Source organism: Mus pahari, chromosome 5 (assembly GCF_900095145.1).
Source record: "Mus pahari chromosome 5, PAHARI_EIJ_v1.1, whole genome shotgun sequence".
Taxonomy (NCBI): Eukaryota; Metazoa; Chordata; class Mammalia; order Rodentia; family Muridae; genus Mus; species Mus pahari.
In genome coordinates, this window is record NC_034594.1 from 68,584,132 (window position 1) to 68,591,705 (window position 7,574).

Below are 7,574 nucleotides of genomic sequence, written 5' to 3' on the forward strand. Positions count from 1 at the left end.
CTGCCTCTGCCTCTGCCTCTGCCTCTGCCTCTGCCTCTGCCTCTGCCTCTGCCTCTGCCTCTACCTCTTGAATGCAGCAAATCAAGGTGTATCTATCCTGCTACAACCGACCTCTAGTCCTGTTTTAAAAGAAACCCAATTGTCATTATGAAGACAATATAAAAAATAGTTTAAAAAGTAAGAAAGAAAAAGCCAGGTATGGTGGACGTCTGTAATCCTACCAATCCAGAAGCAGAGGCAGGCAGATTTCTGAGTTCCAGGCTAGCCTAGGCTTACAAAGCTGGATGGCCAAGAGAAACCCTGTCGTGAAAAAGAAGAAGAGGAGGAGGGGAGAGGAGGAGGAGAAGAGGGGGAAGAAGTAGAGGGGGGAGGAGGAAAAGGAAGAAGAGGAGGAGGAAGAGGAAGAGGAAGAGGAGGAGGCTAAGAGTACTTGCTGTTCTTTCAGAGAACCCAGCTTTGGTTCCTGGCACCCATGTCAGGCAGCACACAACTGTCTGTAACTCCAGTTCCAGGATATTGTAGATTGTATGCCTCTGGCCTCCATGGACTCCCGAACTCATGTGAACATAGCCACGTGCAGACACACACCTACACGTGATTAAAAATAAAAATAATTTTTAAAATAATTTGTCCTTTTTAGGTTGCAGTCACTGACTGTATGCAATGTGAATGGCGCTCTTTAATAAGCAATTTTGCGGCTCCACACAGTCTGCATAGTGACTGAGGCACATGACTCTGCAGTGGGCATTCCCACAGGCAAACTCACGGTCGCTTAGGGAACCATGCCCAGTGCTCTCCGAGGGCCCTCCATGTTACACAATTCGTATCTTCCTGCTGTGGTTTCCCTGCCTAGACCAAAGTTTCAAAGTGGGTCTGTCTGCCCCACACCCCCATGCTCAGGCATGTACACGGTATGTGTGTGTGTGTGTGTGTGTGTGTGTGTGTGTGTCCTCTCACCATGTGGGGCCTGGGAATCAAACTCAGATCATCATGCTTGGTGGCAGGTATCTTAGGCTCTAAAACCATCTTGCCCCCCCCTTTAATTAATTAATTAAGTTAGTTAGGGTTTTCCAAGGCAGGGTTTCACTGTGTAGCCCTGGCTGTCCTGGAACTTGCTCTGTAAAACATGCTGGCCTCAGAACTCAGAGAGATCCGCCTGCCTCTCCTTCCCAAGTGCTGAGACTAAAGGCGTGGGCTACCACGGCCTAGCTATTTATTTATTTAATGTGGATACATGTGGATACATGCGCGTGCCACGGTTTGAGTGTAGATGTGAAAAGACAACTTTTGGTGGTCAGTTCTCTCTCCTTCTACCGTTTCGCTCACAGCATCAGGAAGCTGATAGCAACTTCCTACGGGGTTTTGTGCTGAGTCTCCTGATGCCAGCACGTCGGTCCCAGTGGTGGCTGCTCCTCTTCTTGGATGCCACCTGAGCTGCACCCTAATGTCAGTCCTGCTTGTGCGGCTTTGGTTAGGGAGAGATCGCTGCATCTGAGTTGTCCCTTCTCCCCAGGCCCTCCATCCCCAGTGACAGTGGAAGACCCCTAGAGGTTACATAGAGATGTAGACTATGTAGACACATCCATCCAGGAGAGTTTCAAATACTCAAGTCCAGGGATGAGATTCAGGTTCCTGTTTTGTTCACGGAAGTATTTCCCTCCCATCTCACCCCAAAGGCCCTGTGTCCGAAGGAAATCCCACACAAAGTCCCATTATGAGGAAATGGAATTAGAATGTGTTTGGAGAACACACAATTCAGGCCACAGCATCCGAGAGGCAAGTTCCTTCTGATTTAGCTTCTGATAAGCTACCTGAACTCCATGCCCCTTAAATTGCTCAACTCTGTGTTGCGGATAGCCCTGGGGCTGATTATATTTGATGTGAATTCTGTTCTCCTGTGAGGGGTTGTGAATAAGGATCAGCACTCAGGTGATTTCATGTAAACCTGCTTCCCACCTTAACTTGTAAAATAAGGGAGAGTTGACGATTGGGCAGATAAAGGGAAGGTGGAGCAGAAGGTTGGGAGAGAGGGAGAGGACCAAGAGGAAGAGGAAGAAGAAAAGGGGAGCAGAAGCACATGGCTTGGAGAAACCGCAAGTTCTAAGGGGTCTTGTAGATGTGGAAGATGGTAGTGTAGCAGTAGATCTGCCCAATCTAGGCGCACAGCATGTATTCATATTAATTGAGTCATGTTTTCATTGCCAGGTGTTATTTGGGTTGGAGAATTACAGCAACAGCTATGCTTACATCTTCACATCTCCCCCTGCTGCCCTGACTGACAGCCTGCCTCCCTCACACGTGGACCTTTGAAGTCACACTAGACCCACTGGAAAAATTCAAGACAAACCCAACTCAGGGACCTCAATTTATTTAAATTTGCAAAGCCCACTTTTCCAGTAAATCGACATATCCCTAGGATCCAAAGCCTATGACAAGGGTGCTTTTAAACAACCGTTGTGCAGTCTGCTCATCACTCCCCACCTCTCTGCCCCTAAGGAACTGAAGTCCTCTAGAACTAAACTGTGAAAGATGGCATGGCTTTTGTGATGCTGCTGCTGGGGTTGTTGACGTTGTTACTTTGGGGTTTTTGTTTGTTTGTTTTTTTGGTTTCTTGGCTGTTTTGTTTGTTTTTGCTTGTTTTGTTTTGAGACAGGGTTTCTCTGTGTACCCCCCTTGATGTCCCGGATTTCACTCTGTAGACCAGACTGCCCTTGAACCCACAGAGATCCATTCAGTCTGTCTCTAAGAGTCTTTTGTCTCTTTCCTTGCTGTTCATTAGTAGCCTATCTCTGGGACTGAATGCTAGAGACAGATGGGCCGGATTCACATTCAAGTTCAGCCATGCTGGGCAAAATACTTAACTTCTGTGCTTCGGGTCCCTTACCTGAAAGCTGGAGCTAACAGAAAACTGTTAACTAGGGTTGTTGTGAGGACTATATAAGCCAACAGTGCAGTAGGCTCTTGGCAAGTCTTAGGTGAGCACATGAGGCTCCCTTATGAAATGGACCTAGAAGTGACTCATCTCTTTGCAATGTTGAGATTCAGGCATATTGGTGAGATACTGGCTCCAGCTGTTCTAGCTCTATCTGCCTCTGTAGCCTGCCTTCAAGCCCTTATCTTTTCTCACCAGGACTTTGCACAAACGCATACAGTACTTGCCTAATAAAATTGGTTCTAAACACCTGCCATGGATCCAAAGAAGAGCGGGGGCGGGGGTGGGGTGGGGGGGAAGAGCTGCAAGAAAGTGCTGTTTAAGCTGAGGAAAACAAGACAGGAGTTGGCTGAGCAAAGAATAGGTGTTTTCCTGAGAGAATGAGGTGGCTTGGCATAAAGAGTTCACTTGAGTACTGTAATGGCTATTCCTGGTTGTCAACTTGACTCTATCTGGAATGAACTACAATTCAGAATTGGAGGGCTCACCCGTGATCCAGATCTTGAGGCTGGAAGACACAAGTTTCTGATCCGGATCACAATGAAATCCCTTAATATAGAGAGGCATTCCATAAGCTCTGTGGCTCTAGAGAAGGCTGATTAAGACAAGCACCATCTCTTCTTTGTTTGCAATCTCCCTTCGATCAAAAGCCTTATTTATCTGTTTATTGAGATGGGGGTCTCACTATGTAACTCAGGTTGTCCCGGAATTCACTATGTAGACCACCAGGCTGGCAGGCCTGCCTCTGCCTCCCCAAGTACTGGAATTAAAGCCATGAACCACTATGCCTGGCCTTTTACCCTTTCTCTCTGTGCACAAGTGTGTATCTGGTGAAAGCCTGAGCGAGCGCGTGTAGCCATGTGCCACATGGGGTGGTCTACGGATAACTTTCACTTTTTTGTGTTTACAGGATCTCACTGAGTAACTTTGGCTTGTTTGGCACTCTATGTAATCTAGGCTGGCCTCTAACTCCTATGTGCAACCCAGCTCTGCACGCATCTCTTCCCCTCTATGGAAGCCAGGGTATTTGGTCCTAATCTGAGGATTCCTCTGCCTCGGCCTCAAATCTTCCCACCCGAGTTTGGAAACAGGTCCTCATGCTGACAAACGCTTCACTGAACTCATGTGCCTCATTTCAAAAGAAGTTTTAGGGTCTAGGGGGATGTAGCTCAAAGGTAGTGCTTTGCACGTTAAGACCGCCTGAGGTTCATTCCCCAGAACTGCCACGAGAATCAGTGGAAACCTGACACTCCTTGCTCTTTTCCACAGCAAATATCCTCTTTCTGAGGCCCTACCTCTCTAGGAGTCTTGCCGAACTCTCTTCCAAAGTAGGCTATCTACAGTCCCACAGGGACAGAGAATTCATACCCCACGAGCTGCAAGTAGGATGCTGCACATGGAGCCCCAAGACCTCACATACGCTACGCAGGTTCCCCACCATTGCCATAAAGCTAGGGGCCTGAAGCGTATTTTTGAGGCAGGGTCTCTCTACATATCTCTGTCCTGGAATTCACTATGTAGACCAGGCCTTCCTCTGTCTCTGAGCGCGGGGATTGAAGGTATGTGCCGGAACTCCCGGCCTGAAGCAGATTTTTTAAAGTGCACATAGGAATACGAGAAATTAAAAAATAAGGAGCAGGAAGAGTGCCTTCACACCCAGCAACCACCTCTAACTATTCCATGGCCCTAACTCAGCTGCAAACAGGTCGGATCCTTTGCATTCAGGAATGGTGCCGGGCACAGGAACATAGCTCCTCCAGCAGGCACTGCACTAGTAAGGTATTCCGAAGGAAGCAAGCCGCTAAATGAATGGAAACCAGCCGGAAGGCCGCTAGCCGGTCGGGGGAATGCTGGCGCTTCAGTGACCAATCAGCAAAGGTCTTGACACATGGCCCACCCTCAGGTCGTGCTCTTCACCAATGAGCGAGGGCCGCCTAGTTGGCCTGTGTACGCGACTGTCCACGCGTGCAGCTGCTAATAAAGTTGTTTGTAGCTTTGAATTTTTTTTTTTTTTTTAAAGTGCCCGCTGCGGTCAAGGCGCAGTCCCCGCCCCGCCACTTCCGGTCTCGCCGCCGGGAGCCGGTGCGGCTGTGAAGGCCAGCGCGACTCGCTGCCGCTGCTCGCCGGGCATGGTTTTGGGTGCCGGCTCACCTCGCCTGACTCGCGGTGCTCAGGTGAGCTGGTCGCGCGGGCTGGGCTGAGGCCGAGGCTCCTGTCGCCGAGCGCCAGGCCGGACCGCGAGGTCGGCGGCTGACGGGAAGCGCTGGGCGGGCAGCGAGCCCCCGCGGCTCTAGAGGGCCGGGCCGAGGCGGACCCCGTGCCGCCGCCCGCAAGGTCACGGTGCGGAGCTCGGGCCGTCCGAGAGGCCGAGGCCGCGGCGGAGAGGCCGCTGCCCCTGAAGGGAGGCGGGAGGTGGACGCGGCCCGCCACGGCGACGGCAGGGAGGAGGGGCGGCCGGCCCGCCTGGCCCGGTTTGGTCCCTGACCCGGTTCCGCCGCATGTCACCTGGGGTGTGGCCTTCTCCTCGGCCGGCTCAGTTTCCTCCGTCTCCGGTGAGCATTGGACCCACTCCTCGGCGCTGCCGGTGGGTTGGAGTCGCTGGGGAAGGCTTCCCGGAGGGGATCTTGGCCTGTGGGTAGAAATCTGCTCTCCTTAAGAACCTGGTCGGGCTTGGCGGTGAAGGGAAAGAGGGCATCCCAAGACCTGGTTATCACATTGAACAGAAGGTTCCAGAAATGAGCAGGGTGGTGTTGAAAAACAGTGAGGTGGCTGGGCCTGGTGCCGAGGCTTCCTAGCTGTTTGGGCCGAATGTGGGGAGCTCAGCAGTACGAGAGTCATAGGTGGAAATTAAGAGGGATCGTGATTGGGGGGAACTTCAGGGACAGAAGTAACAGAAGTACCTGGACAGAATTAGCTTGACATTCAGTACCCGAAATCAAAAATGAGCTCCGGAGGTGGTCAGTCAGTAAGCCTGGCAGGTTAGAGACCCTTAGACCCTCATGCTGTACTGTTTAAGTCCCAATCTGTTTCTTTAGGCTTAGGAGGTTGAGTCCCTGGTGGCCCATAGTTTTCTTAAATGGCTTAAATTGGATCTGTCAGTGCAGAGGTAGCCTCACTTTGAGCCAACTGGCCCTGCATAGGTCACACTGGTGGGCCTGATTTCAGCACAGCACATAGGAATGCTGAATAAACACGACTTGATGAGACTGGTAAATAAGAAATTGCAGTCCTCTTTGGATGGCCTAAAAGCTGGTCCCACCCAGAGGAGGAACTAACTGGGCCAATTACAACTTGTGGAGTTGGAAACTGAGCATGCTGTTCAGAATAGCTGATCTGTTCCCAAAATACTGCCTTAGTCACAGTGTGATTTTCGAGCAAAGGGAAGTTTTGGTCAAAGTGGGGTTTTCCAGAGGTGGGACATGTTGAGGAGGGAAAGATAATTCTGAGGCAACTGCTATCCTTTTGATAGTTTGAATAATTTGTTGTTGTTGTTGTTGCTGTTTGATCCTTTTGTGGAGATTTCATTTTCTGATTGTGAGGACATTTCCAAATTGAGACTTTGGTTTATTCCCTCCCATGCTAGTGAAATTGATACAGATGATAGAAAAATAGGTGGCTATTCTAGTCTTACCTGCCTTAGAATATGTGTGTTGGGTTTTCTGTGGAGACACCACTAGTGTTGTTTTCTACCCTGCACAGTCTTTGCACAACATGTTCTATTGGAAAAGCCTACAGCTTACTGAAGATTACAAGCTAGGATCTACGCCTCGCAGAGTAGAGCATAGTACGCCCATCCTCTGCCTCCAATAAAGCCCAGTGCAGGTCCACAGGGTGTGGAGCAGCTCCTTTGTGACCACTAGGGGACTGCCTGCCAAACTCTTAATGCTTTTCCGTTTTCCTTTTCACCATCTGCCTACTGATATCAAAGGTGAAAACCTGATGGCCCTCATGTGGGACATACTCCTCGGTCTCCAGTGGTACATAGGGCCATTATCAGACACCCCTGATGTCCCAGGTCTGAGCATGTAGCAGTGGACTTAGACTTGGCCAAGGTAGAAAGCACTACCTCATGATCCCGCTTGAGGAATTTCTGACAGGATCATTCTAGGTGGCAACCACGGCAGGAAAGCCTTGTTATGTGCGTTCTGCTGTTTTGGTAGCTTGTGGACTGAAGCTCCTCTGGGGGAAGTGACTTAGTGAAGACTTGAGGATGCTTGTGTTCTGACTAGGCTCATCTTTTCACATAGATGTCCCTGAGGAGCAGCCATTATAGAGTAGGACTGAATGCCCCATCACTTCATGACTGATCAGTGTTTGTATAGACTACCCCCTGACCACACTTAACAACACAACTAAAGGAAATTAGTTTTTGTGGTGAGTGCTTCTTATACTTAGTGTCTTGGACATTCACCCTCCAGGCCTGTTCCAGGGTGTGAGTGTGTCCGTGCCTGCCTGACTGTGTGTATCAGGGTTAGGAATCTTTCCCAGATTTCAGTGCTATGAGCTCATGCACACTAACATGCAATACAAGATTTATTTGGTGCATTTAGACAAGTGCTACTTTTTGGTTTTGTTATTTTGCTTTTTTGATACATGATCTTCCTTTGTAGCCCAGTCTTCCTCCCTTAGCCCCCCCCCCCCC

At 49.9% G+C, this 7,574-nt stretch overlaps 1 protein-coding gene across 4 annotated transcripts in view; it reads left to right on the top strand.

Annotated features, from left to right (window-relative positions):
* The first annotated feature begins 4,973 nt into the window (after nt 1-4,973).
* The window catches only part of Ube2f (ubiquitin conjugating enzyme E2 F (putative)), a 36,126-nt gene continuing 33,525 nt past the window's right edge, over nt 4,974-7,574 (top strand). For 3 of the 4 annotated variants that reach the window (XM_021198152.2, XM_021198150.2, XM_021198151.2), the window contains exon 1: nt 4,974-5,106. The gene's annotated coding sequence lies outside the window, so the exon portion shown is untranslated. Of the gene's footprint in view, nt 5,107-5,469; nt 5,485-7,574 lie in introns of those variants that run through there. The other variant, XM_029538749.1, reaches the window with a different exon arrangement.